Genomic DNA, 24,971 nt, shown 5'->3' on the forward strand with positions numbered 1-24,971 from the left:
GGCCCGTTGCGTCACTGCCGACGTCAAACCGTGCCCTTGCGCCCCTCAGCCCCGCGGGGCAGGGAAAGGGGGGAGCGCTGAACTACATCTCCCATGACCACCGTGGCCGGTGGGGCCCCCGGCAGCAGCGATGGCGGGGCTGGCAGGGGCCGCTTGCACAGCTGGCACCCTCAAGCTCTGAGTTGATCCCGGCGGGCTCCTTCCTTACGGGGGGTGCAGGACGACCCCTCACATCACCGCCAGTACCCCCCCCCCCCCCCCCCCCCTTTCACCGCGGCTAAAAATACTCCCCACAGATAGCAACGCCCGGCGATTGGCTGTCTGCCCGAGCGGCCGCCGCTAATTGGCCAGCGGGACGGGGGGGGCGGATCCAGGCCGCGTTTTGGCGGAACGAAGGTGAGCCGTGGTGGGTGCGTAGTGTGTGTCCGTCCGTGGCCCTTAGTGCCGGCGGGCCTAGTGCGAGGTCGGGGGTTCTAGGGGCGTTTGGGATGGAGCGGAGCGGACCCACCCCAGTGTTCCTTAAAACATCTCCGGGTTTGCTCTTAAACACCCCTAGGGGTGTTCAGCGTTGGTGCTGGGGCGGTTTCCCTCACATCGCCAGCAGAACCCGGTTCTGGAGGACAAATTGTAAAGGGCTTTTTTTTTGGTTTTTTTTTTTTTCCTTCTCCGCCTCTTGCTCTGTTTGTATATTAATAAAGCATTTTGGCATAAGCGCTACATGGGCCCCCGGAGAAATTTGGAAATGCCAGTCGGAAGAAATTCCAAGACTTTTAACCCTTTGCAGCTGAGAGTATATATGAAAATGGGAGGAAGTAACCCAAAAGCTGAAATATTAAGGGAAAGAAGAGGGTAATATTTAGGATTTTCCACAGCTTAACATTTCTGATGGAAGGCTTAATTAATTGTAAAACATAGTTTTTATTCAGATGTATCAATGTTGATGCTACTGGGATTGCAGTATTGCAAACAACTTGAAAATCTTGATTAAAACTCAAAATATTTACAATTTTCCCGTGTATTTCTCACCCATTTTTAAGTCTAGAGGGTTGAACATGCTTTCAATGAAAACTGGGTCACTTGCCACTATGCATCCCAAATGGAAAATAAAATGTGAAGATTATAACATTTCAATCACTGGCAACTGCGAGACTACTGGGAACTAATGTGGCATCTCCAGGAATCTGAAAGAGTCCTGGGAATTTGTTTTGATCAAAAAGAGACAAAGTGAACCAACTCCCTAAACAGAGAAGGTGAAAAGACAAATAGAGGGGGTTGTTTTGTGTTGGTTTGGTTTTGACATTAGAGCTCGGGAGTCTCCATGGAACAACAAACACACATTGACAGGTGACATCAGCCACCAGTGACGGGTTCAGCTCTCGCTGTGCTCAGTTCTGGGGTGGCAGCAGCAGATTTACCTTTGAAGTGGGAAAAACTGCACAGTGCTGCAGATCAGTGTTTTCAGGTGAGATTTTATAAGGAGCTTTACAAGTCTGGTAACTGCTGCTGAGCTGCTAAAAAAAGCCAGATTTTAAAAGCAGAGACTTTCTTTTAAATGGCTTTAGTGCTACATGAGGAGCATTAGGAACTGAATTAAATGTACAGAGCTAAGATGTTGGTAATCAAGGCAGCCATGGGATCCTTTAAAGATGTAAAAATCGGGATGTGCATTTCTGGGGCTTATGTAAAGGAAGCTTCTCATGCAGTCCATGCTGGAGAAAAATCTGCTGTTAAATGCAACTAGACCAATTTTTAGGTGCCTCCCACCCCAAACCATTCTATGATTCTAAATGTTAATGATGGGTCATTGGCCCAGGAATAACTTCTTTTAGTATCAACCCCACTTCCTAGTGTTCCACTGAAAGGTTCAGTTTATCCTTTTTGTCTGAAAAATAGCTTTTAAACTGCAGTGATCACAGTGTGGTCCACATATGGCATGTCAGAGGTAGGTGGCCAAACGGTAGTAGTGTTAAGTTATTAACACCTAAAGCCAGAGTTTAATCCAGGGTCATTTTTATTCTTAAAACCTCTACTGGCTTTTTGATCCATAAGGGTCAGAGTAGGGCCTGCAGTGTTTTTCAGCCCTTTTGATTAATGGCAATAACAAAATATCTGCCTCCCTGATAGAAAAATCTTTAAAAATGCAATCAATACAAAATAACTCCAGCAGCAAAATTTTACTCATGTTACCAGTTCTATTCAGCTGGAAGATTAATGTTAAAAGAAAAGAAAGACTATATAGTCTCATCTCTCCTGACAGACATTGACAAGTCTTCTTCACAGGAGAGCAAATCTACACAAGTATTTCAGAGCAAGGCAGGAGGCAGGAGTGAGATTAGAAGTAAGAAGACTTTCTTAATCTGTATTAAATAAGAAGGGTTTGATCTAATGCTCTGTTCATAGCCAGATCCTGCCATGCTGGCCATCAACAACTGAACTACAATTTCTACAGTTTGGGTCTCTGCAGAATAATCCCCAAATCTAAGACCTCTGCATTGTAAAACAACTACATTACTGCAAAACCTTGCAGAGACTGCACAGACTTGACGAGCCCTTCTTTTCTGCTAAAAAATCTTAAGTTTGATTCCTGAAATAATAACTATCTCTCTTTAAAAATCTAAATTAGTATTTTTTATTGATCGACACATCCAAATCCAAAATACAGTTTGTTAATCTTAAAAGTTGTTTAAAGCAATTATATATAACCAAGAAAATTTTTGCTAATTATGTCAATAAGGACAAGAATTTGAAAGCTGCATGAAGACAGGCTCAGAATTCCCACCACCCATCCTTTTCATAGAATCCTCTGATAAATGAATGTTGCTGTACAGAATATATAAGATTTGTTCTGATGGTGGACATGAAGCTTTGTATTATGCATTCCCGAATAGAGTGCAGTCTCTTTTTTAATATTTTCCTATTTGGGATCAAATTTCTCCTTTTAGCATGGGAGCCTGGGCTTTGATCTTGAAAAATTGGAAAGCTTTCCCCATTGTATTCATCCCTCTCAAGCCCAATTTTACCCATTTGCTGATTTTAACATGTGTTCCTTTTCCCCACCATCTATCAGTGTGAGCAACCAGGCCTGGCTGCTCTCCAGCAGATATCTTAACACTGAGTTTGAAATGGGATGTAGATTCTCTTACATTTCACTTTACCAGCAGTGATTTTTCCATAAATACTGATTAGAAAGAGGGTCTGGACATATCAGATGTTGGCCAGTATCAAAAGCTCTCTGACCACAAAGGTTTTTTGAGGTGAGAAACCACAAAATCACCTTGTAAGTGACGTTGTTTCAATGGAGTAAAAAATAAGCAGGAGCAGAATTCAGGCAAAACAGCCAGGTCATCTTCTAGGACAGCCCCAAGCTTGTCTCTAATCCTGTGAATATATCATTTTTCTGGGCAAACATCAATAGAAGGAACTGATCTGCAGGAGATTAGAGCTCAGAGCTCACAAGGACATCCCCCTCTCCTAAGTGGAATGCTACCAATATTATAGCTTACCTAGAATAAGTTGATAGAGTCCTGAGCAAGACACAGAAAGAAAGCAGCTGTTGGGTATGAAGGCGAAATAAAACCAGGAGAAATAAAGATTTTGCACCAAGGCTTTTTTCTCCCCGAAGTTTCATCCAGCTTCAAGGATGAAACTTGAAGTAAAAATGTGGGTTGTTTGTTTTGCCTGAAGATGGTATAAGGTAGGATCTGTTCTTGAAGAGGAGCCTGATAAGCAACATTTTCAGAATGGGGTACAGATTCTGAGAAGGCCAGTAAAAAAGAGTGAAATGAGGAGTAAGTAATCTAAAACTGCTGTGAAAGGTAATGGTCACAAGTAGAGAGAAACTATAATAAGAGGGAGAGGGAATGGGAAATATTTTATGAACATCAGAATTTCCTATAGCTGTGAATAAATGGGCTGAAGAAGGAGGATTGATTTCATACATTAGAGAGGTTGACCTTTGAAGAAAGTTTTATTAAAATTCAATATAATTTTTTACTTGAGTTCACCTTTGTGCTGGAAACCTGCCAGTTTAATGTCAGTTAGTTGTGCAGTATCTGTTAATAGATAAAATTATGAGGTGAGGACTTGTAGCTGATAGCCATGGAACTTCTAAGTTAATCAGCTTCAAATTCTTTACTATGCTCATTCCAAACAATGATTCATAAACAGTTTTAAAGAGACAGAAAGCTGCTTTTTAAACTGTCAGTACTTTCATGGGGATCAAAAATAAACACTGAAGATGAAGGGCCAGTCTTTTGCCCTTTCAGTCTTTGAATAGATGAAAGTAGCTTGAAAATGTCTCACTAGGAATTTGCTTAAGAATTTTGTGTACTTAGCATTTTCCAGGAAGGCAAGTAAATATTTGTTTTCCTGAAAAGGGAATTCCAGGAAAGCCGTTCAGTCTTATTCAAGAGAAATTCTAAATGTGAAAAAAATATATAGTAAATGGGAAAAAACATCAGTACAAAGAAATAGCTTTCATTCAGTCCATTTAAACTGGAAGAAGGAGCAATAGAGGGGTGACTGTTTACCAAAACGGTGATGTTTTGATTATCATCAGCTTGGGTAAAAAATATATCATCTGACAACTATCAGGTGTCTCTTTTTGAAAGAAATGGAAACTCAATTTTATTTATGCAAAGATCCAGCCAATACCACCTTTTCTGACTAACCACAATGTCCTCTAAAGGAAATCTGCACCCATTGGGTCTCCCAGCAATGCTTTTTTGTTTACTTAGGAAAGATCAGTGAGGCCTTCAATGTTTTCTAGTTTTTCAACAAAGTGATGTAGACGCACCTTGAATGAGAAGGGGAGGAAGGATGTTTCCATGCACTGTCAATTTATTATCAAGATTGGAAGGTGCCTCAGTTTTATGCAATAAAATCCAGAACAAAATATAATTTTAACATCCCCAGAAGATCTCCCTTGTTTCTTGCCGAAGAATTTAAAACAACCAAGAACAGTGCAGCTCAGTAAGAAGCCATCCATATTTTAAGCTTTCAGGCAATCTCTTTTCTCTGGAGCGCGTGGCTGTTGACTGGGTTTCTTATGCCTTTCTTCATGCTATTTCTATCAGTAACAGTGTTTTATTCTGAGCCCTGGACTTGGAGAGTTTAATTAGTGACTACCCGGTGACAGGAAGAATATCACCTTTAGGAAAGGCACTGGTTAGAAGTGTTGATACTAGGTCTGAAGGTAGTTTGATTTGAGAAGTGCTGAGTTAACGTGCTGTGCTGTCATGCTGCGACAGTGTGAGTGATGGTGACTTCAAAGTAAGTGAGTTCAAATATCTGTGTCTTGATAAATACAGTCTGAAAATCGTCCCCATGAGAAGATCATGAAAACTATCTGTATTTTATAAAAAAACAAACAAAAAACAACAAGGGTGTTTCTTTTCAGCTGAACAGGAACCCAGTACTTGTGCAGACATGAAGAGCTAGTTGAGTGGAAAGATATCAGGGTGTGACAGTTGAAGGTTTGACCCTGAATCTTTAAGGGTATTATCCACGGGGGAAAAAAAGTCAATGGAAATTTCTCTTTGAGCTTGCTGTGCTACAGATCTGGTCCTTACTCAGCTCCTATTAAAGTCCATTAAGTCTCAGGGACAGGAATAATGAAAGGGAATGAAGATTCAAGCTGTGTGTTTGCTCCTGAGACATACATAGCAGATTTTACACAGTTTGTGCATCCTGTTCATGTAAAGAACATGAGCGACTCAGTCTGTCACTGGCATTGAAATGTTCACTCAGTTCAAATAGTAAATCACTCATTTCCTCTCCAACTTCTGATTCCTAAAGGTGTAATTCCCAATTTAACATAATAAGTGCCTTAAAAGATTAAGCAAAAGGTCGTGTTAGCATAATGTCTTTCCTGAACTGATATCAAAAGGCTGCATAAAGCCACACCTTGAAATCCCCCCGGACAGTGCTCATGGGACTTGCCAATAACACAATTTCAGAGAGGTTCTTCTGTTTCACAGGTCACAGCTCTTTACCCTATGATGGATAGACTGAGCTACCTTCGTGTACCTACATATATATGACCCACTTCATTAGAACAGAATGTTTTCTCTAGAACACACAACCCAATAGGAGCCATTATCTCATGTGCTATTATTAATGCAAAGACTTCAGACAGCTGCTGCACACAGCAGTGGATCTGTGCAGTCTCAAGAGTAGCTGTAACTAAGATCTTCAGAAGCAGGGATAAAACAGCCATGTCACACAATTACATTGAGTTTGGCAATGGGAAGAAGAGATTTCTTCTTGATCCCCCATGATGTTTATCTTCCATGCTGGGAAATGAGCACTTGGAGTGACATACTTTTTATTGTAGGTAATGGAACTCAGATTTGTAAAGAAAGTGATTCTGCTGTGTGACCATATTATCTAAATTGCTTTGTCGCCAACGCATAAAAACTGAATATAAAATTGCCTGAGTATAATTGAGTGCTGACTCACCCCCCGATTAGGGTAAATGGTGCAGTGTTCCAGGGTGCCTTGGAGTGTTCTATAGTCTCACAATCCTATGTGAAATTCCCTGATTTTTTCCTCCTCCAAGCAAACTTATGCTTCATGCTCCTATTTGAGGCTAGATGCTACAAATCCAGCTGCTGTCACAAGACATCTTCCCCCTGCTTTGTTATCTTGATCAATTTTCTGCTGAAACTCATCTTTCATCCTGGCTGGTGCAGTTGCCTCCCTTGAGATTATTCCAACTCCTGGCTCTCCATATTCATAGCCATTCTCTGAGCTCCAACTCTAACTCTCTAGTTTCTAAGGCTATATAGCTGAGGATGTTTTCTCACTAAAACTTTTTCCATAAATTCTCACAATTTCTTTTCAGTCTAATCAAAGGCTGCATACACACATGACACTTCTCAGAACAGACTTTTATTAAAAGTACCTGCTTACATGAGCAAGAAAATACAGACCCTAGTATATTAAATGGATTTTTTTTTAAATCCTGAAAATAGTCTCATATTCATTTGGAGGTATAACAGTGTGATTATGCTTACATATAGAAGAATTCTCAGGTTTTGAAATTTAAGCATAAGAAGGGCAATTGGAAGAAGCAATGCCAGAGACCCGAGGTGAACTGAGCCATGTATATTGAGGAGAGAGCTCAGATTTAGCTGACTGCGGCAGTAAGTTAAACCAGCACTCATGCCTTGGGTCATCTCTGTTTCAGCTCTCCCTCAGGCAGTGAAAAGAAAGAGAAGAAGAAGGCTTATGACCTAAATGAATTACAGCAATTATTAACCAGGAATCCCACTTCTGAGGATTTGCAAAAGATGCCAGCCCTGAGCTGGAGGATCTGGGATTGAAACCAGTCATGGAAGTGGCAGAAATTAGTTTTGTTTCCAGTTATCTATGAACATCTCCTTTCTGGCTGGCTGAACTATTGAGCAACTGAGCAGCTGTTGAAAACCGAGTAAGGAAGAGGCTGAACTTTGTTTCCTTTATATGTGGGACTGGTTTCATATCAGAAAATAAAGAGTAACTTCAGCACATGCATCGGGCTTAGATTCTCCAGAAGCACTTGTTGCTGCACAATCCCACCTTGTTCCTTGCCAGTAATTGTAACTTTTGTTGTCTGATAAATGCTTTGCCTCAAAGAGGATAAAGCCCATTTATCTCCAGCTCCAGAGAGATAGTAATGTAATTGTTCCTTCACCAGGAGATCTGCTCCCTGAAAGTTCTCTTCTGAGTTGGATGATATTTTCTCCAAGAGTTTCCTTCTGTAGAATAAAAAAAAAAAAATTAGTTGAAATGCATTTCCAGAGACAATTCCTTAAGAATAAAACTAATTGTAAAAAAAAAAATCTTAAATTGGTAAGGAGGAGTAGATCTAAAATTCAGAGCTGATCTAAAGCTGGCTCGGAATCCAGCCAGAGTTAAGGATCTGGTCTCTTCTTGCTGATCAGCACAAAGGCTGTACTTTTTCAAAATAAAGACACATTTAAAAGATGTAATGGATTAAAAAAAAGGAATCTCTAAAAGTGAAGAAAGCAACAGATTCTAAGATTTTAAAAAATGCTGTCAGAACCCTTAACAAAGATAGCGGTGAAATACATAAAAGCATCATGGCTTCCCCAGAAAGGTTAGTGTTGGTTGTTACTCCCAGCCCAGGCTGCACTTGACAGCTCTCACTTCTATTGCCAGAAGTGTGTTTTGAAAGGCCAGTATTCCTATCCAGATTGTTCTTTCTAAATATTTGACAGCAGCCTGCCCAAGTGACGTCCAAATGGGCGCAATTAATTGTTAATGTCCCCAGTTCGGCTGAATCAGGGAAGTGCCTAGATGACAGGGAAGAACATCACTGGGAAGACTCAAGGGAAGCCATCAGGGGATTTGCTGAGGACAGCAATGGATTCAATGTCTGCAGTCACTCCAACATTTAACCTCTTCATCTATAACAACTGGTGGGTTACTCAGCTGCCATTTATTGCTACCCTGCCAGGAGGACTGCAGGCAGAGCAGGGAGCAGAGCACTCTTGGCCAGAAGTCCCAACTCATTCTGCAGCAAAGATAAGCCCTTGGATGGAAATTCTTCAAAGGGATGAGGCCAGGCAGACTGTTACTATGGGTGTCTAGGAGCAGGCAATCAGTCCTCCCTTTAATAAATAGAGATATGAGATGATCAGGGAAGAGCATGCTTCTTAAATGTGTTGGAAAAATGAGTCTGAGACATCTGTCATCTCTGATCTACAAAGTGATGGAGGTTCCTGAAGAAGCATCAACACCTGCACAATCAAACAGGAGCAACTCTGCTGGTCCTGCCCTGCAGCTTGTGCTCTAAACTATAACTAATGAGTGTAAAGGCCCTGACAAAAAAAGCTTCTACAGAATCCCTTTTCTAAGTCCTTTGATTTTACTGGAATATGCACAGCAGTAAAATTCATATAGCCAATGGAAAGCCATGTCCTGGCATGACCCTGCCACAGAAAACAACAAAAGGACAGCAATTTGGGGTCATGTTTGGGGAGGATGATCCATGATTCAGCATGTCTGTGTACTAAATCTCCTCTAATTTGTCACGTAATGAAGGAGTGGGGCAAACACCTGCAGCTCTAGGCTGCTGCTTCATTATGAGAACGTACGACTCAGGCAGTGATGAGCATCTGAGGAATAAATGAGTTTCAATTAGGACAGTAGGTCAGAAAGAGCAAGATGATTCATATCCAGGATGTATTCCAACCCTCCACAATAACACTCAGCAATTCTGTTCAGCTTTGCTCCTTCAAAGTGCCCGCAAACACCCCATCCTTTCCATGGCACTGGCAGGTAACAGGCAGAGAGGCTTGGGTGTGTGCTGAGACCTGCTGATTCCTGGAATAATTGAACTAAGCTGGGAAAAAATGCCTTCCACAGCAACAGGAAGGAATGAGACAGCTCTGTCCTAGTCACAGAATACCACTGTGTGTTTAGAAATCAGGGGACGTAAAGATTCACATCCCAAAATTAATAAACAAGGTACCCAGAATTAATAGCCTCTTTTAGGGTGCCATCTACATGAATTTTTCCCAGGAGTAAGGAACAGGTCATGACAGATGGGGTTTAGGAGTGTGTGGCTCCTAGGTTAGCGCCCTGACAATGCCTCTGCTCAGCTGTGCAAATCATATTTTACTTGCTTGACTGTGAGTTGCTGGGCAATGGGATCTAATTTTCCATGCTTGCTGTTGGCACTGGGTTTTACCTTGACTTGCATCTGATAATGCAAGCTCTGTCAACATTGTTTTGCCTCTTGGAAAATAATAATTAAGAAGCCTGGATGATAGGCATGTGTTAGTACCCAAGAATGCATGGCCAGCTCCACTTTAACCTAGTCACCATAGTTTACTACTCTGCCACAAAATGTCTTTTCCAGGTTTACTTGAAGACTGGGATGTGAGAAAACTTTAGGCGTGCCAGACATTGGGTTGACTTTGATCTCTCTGAAAACAAATCCTTTAAAGTTTAGATCAAGGAATCTTTTAATGAAACAAAGAAATCATGCCACTTATATCAGTTCCAGATATAAGTAAGTCTGCTAGAAATAAACAAAAGCAAGGCAGAAAGGAGACAGCCATGCTCTGCAATGTCAATCGAAAGTGACTGTCTGATGGATGATGATATGGCTGGCTGGGAAAAAAATCAGTCTAAAAGTCTTGCTGTGAGCCATCTGGCAAATCTTCCAAAGGATATTGCTATACAATGGCACTGAATTCGTACCTGCTTTGCATCTCCTGCTATTTACTCCTTTATTTCCTGCTATTTACTAAGAAAGGCTATTTACTCCTTTAACGAAGTGAAGATTTTGAAATCTCTACTATGACTCTCATCTTAGGGATTCATTGTAACCCTCCCCACTGCTAGTTGTCTGTTCCCTCCCCCCACCAGTCTGTCATGGATGCAGAATCTTATCCCAGGATCCTTTAGAATGGAAAAGATCTGTAAGATCAAGTCGAGCTGTAACCCAGCACTGCCAAGCCCTCCACTAAACCATGTCCCCAAATGCCACACCTGCAAGTCTTTTAGATACCTCTAGGGGTGGTGACTCCACCACTGCCCTGGGCAGCCTGTTCCAATTCTTGGTGGCCCTTTAGGTGAAGAAATTTTTCCTAATATCATCACAGGATCATGGAATGGTTGAGGTTGGCTTACCCAGAGCAGGTTGCACAAAGTAAATGTTGCAGTATGTTTTTATTTTGCAGGTTTATTGTTTGATTTCTGCTTTGGTAGTCCTTTTGGGTTTTTTTCTCCCCCGGTTTTAGAGGGACACAGACCTGCGTTTGTTATTCAATTGAGTCAGGTGTCTTATCTGTTGTTACTTAGCTACTTCCCTGCCAAGTTTCAAACCCCTTCCCCCCCACATCCAGTTGTTAACCCCTCCTATCCCAAGCAGTTTTCCTTCCTTGTATTCCCTGCCTTGTGTTCCACCCCCAGTTCTCCTGATTAGCTGAACATTGTATCCTCCCTTGAGACCTGCTCCCCTTTATAAGCTGTGATTTGCCCCCAGTCCGTTGCCTGGGCCCCGGGACTCAGGGAGTTTACCATCAAATAAAGTAACCCAGTGCCCTCCAGGCCTGTGCTGTGGCCCCTTTTGTTCTGCGTTGTGCCTCCACTGGTAGCTGGGATTCTGCAGAGCCCAAGAGAGGGGGACTGTTGCCCCCACCAGTGTCACCATCTAGCCGGGATGTGGGACAGTAAAGATGATTTGTCAAAATATCTTTCCACAGTAAAGATGCTCTTGGACATTTAGTGCATCACTAAGACACAGCGCACACCTGACTCCATCCAGGCAGTTCCAGCTCAGGATTCTGTTCCATTGTTCCGCAGGGGAGGCAGAAGTTCACAGCACTGGAATTTGTAGCACTCTTGCTCCAGAATCATCATTACTTCGTGCTTGGAACTGAAGAGCCACATTTCGTACTTCTGAACAGTGTAAGGCTTATTTTCATAACTGAGTCATTTGGACCCTATACCCCAGAAGGCAACAGTAAACATCACCACTGGCCATTTCCTAATGAACATAAAGCAGTAACAGTTTAATGTCACTTCAAAAAACCCAAAAAGCTTGCCATAAAAACAAAAATATCTCTAAAGGACAGGCTGTCTGTATTAATGATTTTTTCCCCCTGCTTCTTCAGCTCCTCTCATGTGATGCAAAATCAGCTGTAACTGAGTTCACAACCCTCCTGAGTTGTGATGAACCACAATGGCTTGAGACCATGGAACTGGGAGTACCGGCACATGGATAACCCCAGCTGAGGAGCAGCTGGATATCTGGTGACCAGACACTTCTGGGTTTTAACATGGGCCCAATAAAAGCTATTTTCAGCCTAAATGATCTTTGATACTGAAACTAGAGTTAACCTGGATGGTGAGCAGAGGAGATCATCTGCTCTGAGAAATAAACCAAGGGAGAAGGAGGTGGGAGAAGAGTAGGAAGATAACAAAGGAGAGGGACTCTTTAGGGAGAGGAATAAATTTGGAAACATGCAGTGATGGAAAAAGGAACAGAAGAAAAACTGCTGTTGCATCTCCCTATCACTCCCTCTCAGGTCCCTGTCCCCGCTCAACTGCCAGCCACATTTGTCATTTGTAATTCTCAGCCTTCCCTTAATAGATGGGACTAAGAAGCAAAAACTGACTCAAAGCAGCTCGTCTCACTTTTGCTACTGCCAATTTTAGTAATTTTTTGTCAGTTTGGTTTGGTTGTTAATAAGGACTTGATTCTTATTTCACCATGTGCAGCAGTAACTTGTTAACAAGCTGCTCCAGGAGATCTTTGTAGGACAGTGGAAATCAGGGAGAGGGAATAATTACAGCATTTCCACCTATGGCAGTCTGCTTCAGGGCAGGTGTAAATAGATTCATAAGTGTTTGTTCACTTAAAAGTTCAGCCCAACTGCTTTCTCAATTTTCAGCAGCAGAATTAATGGATAGGGGTTTTTCCTTAAAAAATGAGGGCAAAAATTATCTACTAAATATCACCCTCCCTTCCCACTAGACTGCAAGTAGTATTAAAAAAGTTACAGAATTTTTACCAAAACCAGATGTTGGGTGTATAAAAGTACAGGCAGTTTTTCAAAGCATTCTATTTGTTTGGAAAGGGAAGGACAATTAGATCCGAAAACTCAATTTAGCTTCAGAACAGAGGAACTTAATGGAGAAAAAAGGAAGGAAATTACATTTCATTCACTTGATGCATCCAAAAAGTTCTGGACCGGTGCATGCAAAGAGTAACTAACTCCCTTTGGAGCAGCACCACAAGCTTTGAGAAAGCAGTTGCTAAAGTGTCTGAAAGCATCCTGTTTCTTGTCCTCTGCTCTCTGAAGAGCAGAAGGAGCACAACACAATGCCCAGATGGGGTGGAACAGGGGTCCCCAGATTATGGGGACATTGATCTGTGAGCTGGGCAGTGGGACACTTGCATCCAGTTTGAGCATCCCAGAAATAACCTATCTGACTCAAAGAAGGATTGGAAACCTCTCCTCAGGGCTCAGCACACCTTGATGCAGGAAGAAGAAGAGCCCAGTGTGGGTGGCCTGGACCTCTCTCTGGGAGCAACACTCCCACAGCTTCATCTCCTTCTGGCTGGAACATAAAGCCCTGCCAACATCCATTTTTCCCTGCACCAAATCGTTTAAATAAACTTCCCTAGTGTGGACTCAAAGAAATGCAATAAACATTTGTGTGGCTCCTTGGGAGCTCAGCTAATGGACTGCCTGGAAGGACTTGCCTAGGCAAATGTACTACCTCTGGCTTCCCATACTGAAACCTCACCTTGCACTCCGTAACAGCCCATCAGTGCAATACCCTGCTTCTGCCTATTGTTCAAGCTGCAGGTACCCCATTTAACCAAACAATAGCTAAAAAACAAAAGACATTTTAAGTGACTTGTGGTGTCTGCTGAGCACCAGCTGCCCTTTTTGTGTTCTACTGTGTCTTCAATCCCGATGCTCCATGCTCAGGTCTCCTGGGTCCCATTCAGCTGCAAAAGCCCAAAGCTACAGTGAGAAGAACAGTCTAATCTGCTAGGGAAATAAAACAGTTGATGACTCATAAAAGCAAAAGGGACAGATATTTGAAAAGGAAAATAGTAGAACAGATTCAGATGTAATTGTGAGTCCTATCACAGGAGTGCGTGAAGAAGTAGCGAATTCTGCCACGTCCTTCCACTTGAGCCCTCAGCCAGCTTCAATGGAGCCAGGACTCAAACCTGTGGTTCCAGGTAGCCTTAATAAAGCCTGGATCTGAATTAAACTACTCTTCTGCATGCCTGGGGATATGGTGGCGTGTGGCAGCCTTGGCTGCTTCAGGCTGCCCTGGAGCATGTGAAGGCACATGTTCATGAGTGACAGACCAAAGCAGTGGGACAGACCTGTGTGCAGCCACAGGAGCTGGGGCTCTGCTGGTGTCACACAGCCTGAGGGAGAAGGAGCTGTTCGCAGGTTTCCCATGGGGAGCTGATGCCAAAATAAACTTTTTGAAGGCGGCAACAACAGCACAAGACCCTGGGCAGCACAGGGATGCATGTGTGGCTCTAGGAGAGGAGGATGGGAGGCTGAGCCCACTCACCTGAACACCCACCTTCCCCCCTGGAGGGGCAGCAGATGTTGTCAGTGGCTGCTCTTCAGGGGAAGAAGGACCCCAGACCGGCTCAGACACCTCTGTGATTCAGAGGGGTGGGGTATCCTCTCTGAGACAAATGGGACCCCCTCATAGCCCAGCTGTAGCACTTGGAGCTGTCTCCTCTGTGCTCCCTTCTCTCTCCCCAACACAGCATAATGAGGCCATTGGAAATCTGAAGAAGAGAGATTTCCTTTACTCAAGTATTCCTATTCAAAGCTACAGCTATTGACATATTTTTTGTATTCCTATGCTTGGCAGAAATTGATAGTATTTATTAAGCTGATCTTAGGCACCAGATCTGGATCCTGACTCTTGACACATAGGCAATCATCAGAGCCTGTTGTGTTTGCATGAATGTACTAATCCTGCCTCTGCTTCCTGAATGCATAAGGCAATGTATAGGACCACTCATCTCTGAGAGACTTGGAGATGGCTGCAGAGGGCAAGACAATGTTTTTAATATGGAGAACTCCAAGGCAAAGTATTTTGGTACCTCAGTATTATAACATTTTTGAAAGTCTGAGAAGCCACTAACATTTATAAGACATTGCAATCAAGATTCATTCTCCCAAATGGAGAAAGAACTCCTATTTTTCATATACACTCTAGATATTGATAATTTTCTCATTTTCTGATATGACAGGGCTTGGGGATTTCTTTCCCACTGAGACAAGATGACTGACAGATGGAGATAAGAATTTCTCATAAAGAGAAGCAATGCATTTTAACATAGCTGAGGCTGGAAGAAAGTAATAATTCTCCTAATACATAGGCACAGCCCTCCAGAATGGTTGATTATTTACTTCAAGAATCAGTCATCGCTGACCAGAATGCCAAGCATGTCTTCCCAAGCCAAGATGTGAGCTGAGATCAGTGCAAACAAACCCTCACCCCTCTGCCCACCTGCTGTGCTGCTGGTGGGTGGTGAAGGCTGGTCCTGGGTGGTGATGCTAGCCTGGGATACCCTGATCATGGTGGGTCAAACCAGCAGAGATTCACCAACACTGCTGTCATGGTGAGCCCAAGCCACTGTCACAGAGGTGGCACTTGGCACAGGCTTAGTTCAGTTCTAGGGTCATTCTCAGCAAGCACTGGGGTGCTTGGAGAGCCCAGACAACCTGGGGCAGGCGTTAGAGCTGCCACTGCAGAACCCATCTAGAATCTGCCTTTTAAAAAAAGACAATAAAAACCACCAAAACCTCCTCAAAGCAACAACAATAATAAAAAGAAAAATCAAAACAAACAAACAAACAAACAAAACTCCCACCAAACCCCTCCAAAAGAAAGCCAGAGGAACTGCCTCCAACTCTTGGGCCAGGATAAAGCCTTGGAGCAGCAGGAGAGCAGGAGTGCCTGTTCTCAGTGTCAGCACCACTTCTGTCCCCCTAGAGCAGCTGAGCAGCTTTGCTTCCTGCAGGGATCCTCTGGAACTGTCTGGTTTTTGCCATGCTAGACCACATCTTGCAGCGTTGTAGCGGTTGTACTGGTACACACAAGCCAAAATTTACACCCCTTTACCTGCTTTCCTCCCAGCCTCCTCTTTCAGCTGTTCTCCCCTCTCACTATTTGCATATTCTGTCCTTCACTACTGTTCCTAACAGCTTCTGTCTATGCCAAGTCCCATCCTACTCAGCTCTCATTAAACCTCCAACCTTGGGCAGAGCTTTTCTGTGTTGGTCTCCCAGACAGCTTTTGTCTCTTTGACTTCTAGGTTCTCTTTGTTTGTGCTTTTCTCTCTGGATCTGGGAATTATTCTGCTTCAGTTGATGCATGGATCCAGGCCCTGATATTTTGTTGAACTCTGTAGGATCTCTTCTGTTTGGTGGGTGCAGAGGTGGGTACAACTGCTTCCAGCATCAGCAGCACCCACAGTGTTACAAAGGCCTTGAGAGGCTGATGTGTATTTCAAGCAGTAAGAAGCTTATCCTGTGCTAGACATTGGCTTGAGGGAGACATTGTCCCTGGAAGATACCAGCTCCAGAGAGACATTTTCCATGGCATCCCTGCCCAGGAATAGATCCTGACTTCATCTAACAGAGGAACTGATGGCACAGGACTGTGCTGCTCACTGGAGGATGGCACAGCCAGAGCGAGTGGCATTGGGTCGCCACTGCATGTTTTGTTCTTCTGATGCCTCGGATCAGTATCTCAATAAAAAGCTTCGGATCTGAGCAGCCTCTGCCGGTAGCAAGTGCTCCCCCTGCAGCACGACAGGTCTTGAAATATATGTGCCAGGTGGATCTTTTATTTGGAAAACAAATAGTATTGACTATCTATAAACCTCGGCTTAGAGCGAGGCAAAACTAGCAGGAAAAATGCCAACATCAGTGAGTGAAGGTGCTTGATGAGGAGTAGGGCAGCCCTGAATTATAGGGCAGCAGTGAGCAAGTGACTTAGCCTTTTCTTTTTTGCCTCCTACTGATTTAGTCTGGAAACATTTCAGCAGGCACTTTGTCCCGTTATATGGTGATTAAAGCCTGGACTCAATAACTGAGATCTGCTGTCTGCCATCACAGCAATACAAATAACAATAAAAGAAACAAAATAGAGGTGAGTCAGGCTGATTTTCAGTCTGAAAAATATCAGTTGTCTTTATTACTCACCAGCTCTCGTCCAGGGTAGTCTGCTGGCCACCATTGAGGCTGCAGTTGTAGGAGGGCTGTATTTTGCTCAGGTCCTTCTAAAAAAGGTCCTCCCTGGGGTTTTGGAGAGTTGGTGGTTGCATATCCACATCAACACGACCATGAGTATAAGCAGCCTTTTTGCAGAGCAAAAGCCTTTTAGCAGCTGAGCCCAGTGGAGACAGAAGGCTGGAGAAACAACACAGCATGGAAAGGCCACAGCCCATGGTAGGACAAACAATCCTTGAGGACCAGGTCTTCATCTGGGAGGGAAAAAACAGAGGAGGGAGGCTGGAGGGGGGCCACCCTGGCCCTGAGGCTGGCTGAGGTCACCCATAGGCTCTTGAGCCATGGCTTTGTCATGCCCCGCAGAGCATAATCACAACAGCTCTGATGCATCCAAAACACAGACAAGTGGCCAATTCCAGCTGGAAGTTGATTCCTGCTATTGAGATTTGTATTAATAATTTGTAGCCCACTTGCTTTCTTTTGGCACCATTTTTCTCTGCAAGTGAAAAATTTCCCCTGAATCACTGCATGTTATTTCCACTTGTCAAGATAAAGGTTAATGAAATACCAGTAACTGCATCACAAATCCAGCTCCATATCTATCCAGGATTTTATATGGCAAGTTGTACTGCACAGTCTGTTCTTAGAAAAGGCTGTGATTAAAAAAACTAAAATTGTCAGAGGTCAAGAAATTCATAGTTAGAGCAGCATAGCCTCTGCCCTTCACTCCTCACATCTCGCCTGAAGGACAAGGAATAAAAAACCTCCTGGAACTGGCACAAGCAAATGTGGGATGAGATTTCCTCAAAAACACACAACATTCTGCAGGACTGTGGTATTTAAACAGCATTTTCGTTTGCAAATGTTGCCTGCATCTGGATAGTGGTTACTTGGACATTTATACACTACGTAAATAATATATAAATACATGAATACCATAGAATCATAGAGTATCTTGAGTTGGAAAAGACCATCGAGTCCTATAAATATATATAAAATTTAGAAGCAACATGATGCTATAATTGACATATATCTGTCTTCAAAGAGATTTGCATCAGAGTCAGAAGAATTTTACATACTTGCTGCAAAGAGGTTTTCATGCTTCGAACATGAAACCACCAGGACTGGCTGAAGAACACTGTGCCCATGGACTGGAGATCTGAGACCAATTTTAATGCTGCAAACAACTTTTCAAGATCCACTTGCACAGCCTCACTCCCCCAGTTAAACACTTGAAAACACAGAAGATGCCCCTGTCCGGCAGCCGTTGGAGCATGTGAGGTTTCAGGAAGGAAGGGAGGAGCTGCTTTGTTTTCTTCCTAGGGAAGGCCAGCAATGGGATGAGTGTCAGGAACTGCCATTTGGGGTGAGTCAGGAGATTGGCATGGGGTGGTTTGCATTAATACCAGCTTGAACACATGCCAGAGAGGATTTCCAAAATTCACAGCCAGTTATTTCTTGTCACAGAGTTAAGAGATCCTATAGCCTGTTCTTCCACTCTGAGGCATGCGATCAAAAGCCTGAGGAAATTATTCTGAGAAGGTTTGTTTGTTCTGTAAATATGTATTTAAAATCTTGAATACAGATTACTAAGCTTGAAGAAAATAAAAGCCAAAAAAAAATTCTAACAGAGCAAACCCTCTCACGGAGTATCTTATCCCTTCTTGGAGGTGGATTAAAAAGTATTGTTATGAAATCACAGTGCAGATTTTATTATGGGCTAAATCAAAATGCTTTGGAGTTTTTGGAATTCAGAACTGAAGTTCAGTGTTTCAGCTCTATGATCCATATAAAAGACGAATGAATGTACTTTTCCTTCCTTTTGATATGCAAAGATTCAGATGAAATGCTTACTCTCCAATTTGTTTTTTTCAGTAGAAATTGACTAGAGATCCTATCAACATGAAATACCCCGTGAAACCCGAGAAGCTCCTGAAATGATGGATGACATCAAGAGCCAAAAGAAAAAAAATCTGCAGAAAGAGATCCTTAATCACTTTGTGAAGCCTGTTGATCTGTTGCCAACTTCTTAACTTAAAGCTTGTGTTGTCATATATCTAACTTTAAAGTTTAATGAACCAGTTGGAGAAAGAAAATCTCGGATAAAAAATTCAGTCCTGTCCCTTCAGCTGGAGTGTGAACAATAGCACACTTTGTTGGATGCTCTCAGCAAGTCCCTCATTAAAACAGTAGCACCAAATGAGATCTTATTTTCCTAATATTTGTAGACTACAATGCAAGAAGGAAAATATTTGAGATTTTCTGTATTCCTGAAGAATAAGTTAAAAAAACAACAACAACAAAACAGTGAAAGCTTCTCCCCAGGTTATATGCTACACCTCTTTCATTTACAAGTATTTTACTACTGAAATTGAATAGCAATGTTATTTAAATTTTTTAAAAATTGCCCACTAGATGGCTGTAATTGTTATGGCCATGCTTAATTTTTGGTATCAAATTCCCATATTTAAAAAAATCCGTTCTTCCTTTTTGCTGATCTTCAGCACATGCTCTCAATCTCCAAGGCTGTCTTTGTAACAATAGGATCCTCACCTTGGAAATTTCAGCTGTTTATAGGAAATTTAGTTGTTCAAAATGGCCACTGCAATGGGCTTGTATAACATGTAAGGCACAGAAATCCACTGCCACTTTGAAGGATAAAGTGGGAATTCATTTTTCATTATTGAAAGAAATACTTTTTTTCTGCTATTATAAGGAATGATCAAAGACTCGGAGCGCTTTGGAAAGAGTTTCCAATAGTGTGGCATTTAATGCGAGCAGCTTGTGATTACTGTTGGAGCACAAAAACGTTGTAAATCTGATGAAGGAGAGCCCAGAAGACAGGATTGAGTATCTCCTCTGTCCTAGATTCAGCAGAGGAGCTGATGTGAAAAAGAAGCGGGATCTGCTGGAAGGAAAGCTCAAGTGATGTATCACAGGAAATAAAATTTTCCTGCTGTTGGCATGGGCTGTAGTCCAGGACCAGCAGTGCGTCTGGGTAGAAGATTTGCAAAGAGTTTGCTGGCTGTGGTTCTTCTTGCAGTTTTCCTGAAGATCCACCCAAAGGGACTAGGCTCAGGTGCAGAGGGAGACTTCCCCCATTCAGCCAGTGAGCAGGGCACTGATGCTTCCTCTGAACAGAAATGCCTGAATATAAACATCTACATATCTTTGGCAGATCTTGATTGCAACATATTAAAAGGGAACTGCCTGTCTACAAGTTTTAAGCAGCATGCACAGACATTTGTAGGAATTCTCCACGAAGCATGAGCTAGTACAGAATCACCGAGGCACTGCTGCAGACCCTTGGGCATGGTGCATGGTCCTGCCAGCAGCACATAAATCTGCCTTTAATGGGAATTAATTCATTTCCGTTGAGGAGTTTGCCCACCAGTTTAGCACTGCACCAAAGGGGTCATCAGGGGCCATCAGGTTTCATAAGACTTAAGTGCAACTTCATTAAGTGTCTTTGAAAGACGGTTTGTACATCAGGAGTAAGAACAATTTGGCCGGGGCAGTGCCTGTGGCTCACCTAAAAAAAACCCCTCAGCACAGCACTGAGCTCTGTGTATGAGGGGAGGGGAAGGGGAGGGGAGGGGAGGGAGCACCTCTGGCAAAGGAAGTGCTGTAATAAGATTTGTTTTAGAGAAATTCAGGACTGCTGTAGTGCACTGGTTTAATACCAGTCAAGTAGATAATTTCAGTTATTGCTCACTCTTCCAAAAATGCCATGCTGAGGTGCTCAGAGGGCCCAGCTGCAGTCAGACCAGAGCATCCTCCTACTCTATCTGGATTTCTTCCTAATTCAGTAGAACTGAGCGCTCTTTTTGTGTAGGCACAAGTAGATTCATGCCAGCACATGAGTCCCATGCACTGTGGGTTTGTCAGCCAGAGGTTGGGCACAGTCCTAACCCCTCCGGATCAGTTCCAGGCATTGTCCCAGACCTACCTTGACTCAGCTGTCTTATCATGGTGGGTGTGGGGTCTGGTTTGCCTCCAATCTTTTCCTGGCGCATGCAAATCCAGGTTACCTGGATATATAAATCAAGTTCATTGTCATGCTAGCTGAACACCTTATAAAGGTATGTTAAGAAAGAATAATGAGATTTCAAATTCCCCTAAGTTGTAAATAAGGACAAAGTGCTCAAGCAAAATATCCCTCATTCTAAATGGGTCTTTACTTATAAGTCTTCTGCACCCACAAAACAGGGTTAAGTCAACACTGAGACAAAGAGATGAAAAAAGTTAAGTACTCCTCAGGAAGATGAATCTCTGTTTTACCCTCTCGTCTTATTCCCTTCAAAGACATTCATATCGTCATCCTGTGAAACAATCTGAATAAGTCCCTGGAACGCAAGACATTTGTTTGAGATTCCCTGACTTGCTGATTTTTCTGTCTTTCTTTGTCTACAGTGAATCTTGCTGAACAGGTTGAACCAAAATTATGATCTTGCAAACATTCTGCAAATAGATCAATGCCATATTCTGTATCAAACATCCTACCTAGAGCCCATTTAATAAATGGGATGTCTTTGCTATGAAATTACAAACCAGAACTTCATGTGGCATCATACCCATATAGATTTGAAATAATTTCACTCTCAGCAGAGTTTTCAGCTTTGCAATAAGAGCAGTATAAATAGCCACAGTCTCTGAGCATTGCAAAGAACAGGGATTAAAGTCAGCAGCCACACTGCAGTCTTTGGCCTTTGAAGACTGTCTGGAGCAGACTGCAGAAGGTGCAGGGTACCTGGGTCTCCCATTCAACTGTAATGGGGTTGTGGATGCCTTGTATTTCTTGATAATCTCTCTGGAGGGATATGAACAAGAAACAGATGTGTAGAAACCTGCAAGACACTTTTGAATAACAGAAGCTCTCTTGCAGAGAGGAGAAGGCTGGTTCAAGACCACAGCATCTGCTCTTGCATGGAGCAAAGTTCCCTCCTTGCTCCATGTTGTCCCAGTGGAGCATAGCTTGCCACCAGCTCACCTGCTCAAAGGAAACTTCACACCGGAGGGGTTTGCTGGGTAAACAATGAGTCACCCCTGAGATATCAGCACTGGAGAGAAATAGAGGAAGAGATGCAATGAGGGCTCCTCACCTCATGTGGCTCACCTCAAAAAGGTGTTTGGGTATTTGGTGTTTTTAAAGCTGACAGAGAGAGCAGCCTAAATTTTGTACAAAGAAGAAATTCTTCCCAGTGAGGCTTGTGATGTCCTGGCATGGATTGCCCAGAGAAGCTGTGGCTGCCCCATCCCTGGAAGTATCCCAGGCCAGCTTGGATGGGGCTTGGAGCAACCTGATCTGATGGAAGGTGTCCGTACCCATGGCAGGGGGTTGGAACTGGATGAGTGTTAAGGTCCCTCCCTGCCCAAGCCATTTTAATGAGTCTGTTTGGAAGAGTGACACATGTAAGATGCTGAAATAAATTCAGGTACCCCAGAGAGTCATCTGAATTGTGCTAGAGATATACAGCTCAGTCAGAGCCAGAGGAAACCATGAAGGCTGAGACCGACCCTGTTGGGTCAAATGGCTGCTCACTTTCTCAGGCTGAGTTGTGCTCACTCCAGAGCCAGAACTCCCACGGCCAGGAGAAGGCTCTGAACAACATACCTGGCATCAGATGGGCCGTGGGGTAGGTCACACTCTTTCTGGGAAGGGACTGTCACCTTCATTGGTCTTATCTGGTAATTGCTCTGAAAAGAAGCATTTTGTGAGCCTGAACAAAAACACTGGGGAGCGCTCAGCAGCGAATTCTTTCACATGCTGCCTTTTTGTTTTGTATGATTTCCAACGTTTCTGGCAAAAAACATTTCCTCTGACTGTTTTCCTTCTAGAAACAGCCTTCTTCCAGACAGGGTTTCTCTGCCACTATTTAGCTGGGTAGACACAGGGCTATTTAAAACACAGAGCTGGAACATTAGCAAAGCACTTGTCTCATTCCAGGACAAGCAGGGAAGGGGAGGGTGCACATTGCTGAGTGCAACCTTGTTCATCCCTGGGAGGTTTGTGCCTGCATCATGCCGATTTGTGTTGAATTTAAGGTTTCTGGGGATGAAGTCTGTGGCAAAATCTGATGAGATTTTTTAGAAGCTACTAGTTCACAGCCTTGAGTATGATTTTTGGCTGCCAGGTCTCACATACATTGTGGTCAGATGTTTAATTATTTACCAGGCTCTGTACGGTACGGTTCGAGCAGCAACCATCAAATCTGACATTTTGATAATGTGACGGTAATTGGGTAATTTTTTTTCTTTCCCTCCCACCAGCTCCAACCCCCTATTCTGCTGGGAGATGCAGAGTCATAGCTCTGCTGGCTTGGCTTCCCGCCATCTCACTGCTCCTTTAAAACCCCATACCTCCCATTGAAGGAACTCAGTGTCCTGTTCACCAGGAGGACGTCAATGTTTCTATGGAAACTCTTCCCAAAGATTCTTGCTCCGCGCTGCCACTGCTGCGTATTGTATGACTGGCTTTGTACACTGCAGTTCATTATCCAGGCTGTGACGAAAAGGGAGCAGCTTTCTGCCCAACAGGAAAAAGCATTAAAGGAAAAAAAAAAGACCCAAATCACTAAACCCCCCTGCTCCACCACCTTAATATTAATCAAATAAGCCACTAAAACCAAAGGTGCTTAAATCGTTTGGCATTTGAGTTATGATTAGAATCTGCTTGCCTATGTTCCTTGCAGTGAAAAATACCCTTTCCTGAATAATTAACTTAGCTGAAGAAGCTTATAAATTCTTTGCAAGGTCCTTTTTCCTTCCGAGTAGTGAGAAGAAAATTTTCCACCCCTCACAATTGCAATCCTGATGATGGATGAGTGTCACATAGGTAACAAATGTGCCTGAGCGGGAACCCTCTGCATGAACCGTGTGGAGAACAGGGGAGGCTCAAACTCAGGCTCAGATTTTGCATTTGAATTAATATCTGCAAAGGGGATGCAGAATTAACAGGCTGAAGGAAAATTCACATTAATTTCTCATTTGCCTCAATAACAGGAAATATCTGGGACCAGCAGAGAACATGATGACAAAGGACATGTTTATGGACATGTCCCTTACTAATGATGTCCAAAGGTGGCCCAATTACTCACCCCTCTGCAGATGAGCTCCAGGTATTACACACTTGACAGGTAAAATGGTATAGATTTTGTTCCCACCTCTATCAGAGATTTGCTGTTATTTTGTATTCAGACATCACTGTTAACTTTGAAAATCTGAATTTCTAGGTGGTGCACTGAAGAACCTTGGAATCTGATTTTCTTGACTTCCACTGGATCACTGATGGGCTCTCGGCACCTCAAGCAATCAGATTTCTGGTGTCCCAAAGCATGTACCTCAAACCCAAGGTACTCAACTTGTGACACTTGGAGAAAGATAACTCCTTAACCCAGCAGAACTTTGAGATCTGAAGAAAAACATTACTCATCTGCTATGCTGGGAACCAGCACTGAGTAAAAACCTGAGTAAAGATGAGGATGAGAGGAGACAAGTATTTTATTTTTAAACCTTATGAATTTCTGAGTAGTTCTGCTTTCCTAGAGAGGAAGGCAGGGTTGGGAAGATCAGATTTTCAAACTCTACTCCCTCCCTGATGGCACACTAAAGACTTGTATTACCTTTAATTGATGTTTCTGAGTGCATCCTCATTGATTTACTCCAGCCGTGCTCTTTATGCAGGGAACATTCTATTCTCAGAGCATAATCTAGACCCATACGAATAATATAGATGTTTCCTGATAACATAATTTAGAAAGAGGAGATGTAATTGCTGCCTGTGCTGAATGCACAGCATCTTTCTGCTTGCCAGAGCACTGCAAACTCATGATCCCTTTTGGAATCCATACAGGGAGAAAAGTCCCAAATCCTTCAATGTGGTTCTCATTTTGTCATTTCCATCTTATTAAATATGCTCTTCCTTGTGCCTTTGATTTTAACTTCCTAAGGATAGCTCATGCTGAAATTATTTAGAAGGCTCTCAGAGGCTTTTAGATTAAATTCAGGGATCATTCCTGCAGAAATGTGTCTGTTTGTGGGACACAGGACAGCAGCAACTTGGGTATCTGTGTGGAAAAATGGGGAAGGGACACAGCAAGTTCCTCCTCAGGTAACTTGTTCTTTTAAGAAGTGCAACAAAGCAGGTTCTTGCTAAGGACTTCCCTTAAATACTTGAAGAGGAGGTTGGAACTCATCTAACCTGCTCCAAAACCAGTTGGCTTG

At 43.0% G+C, this 24,971-nt stretch overlaps 1 long non-coding RNA gene across 1 annotated transcript; it reads left to right on the top strand.

The window, feature by feature from the left end:
* Positions 1-281: 281 nt before the first annotated feature.
* On the top strand, positions 282-24,675 carry LOC136566540 (uncharacterized). Its single transcript, XR_010785038.1, has 3 exons — positions 282-396; positions 23,751-23,866; positions 23,981-24,675. It is a non-coding gene; the product is annotated as an uncharacterized lncRNA (long non-coding RNA).
* Positions 24,676-24,971: the final 296 nt, after the last annotated feature.

Source organism: Molothrus aeneus, chromosome 25, assembly GCF_037042795.1.
Source record: "Molothrus aeneus isolate 106 chromosome 25, BPBGC_Maene_1.0, whole genome shotgun sequence".
Lineage (NCBI taxonomy): Eukaryota > Metazoa > Chordata > Aves > Passeriformes > Icteridae > Molothrus > Molothrus aeneus.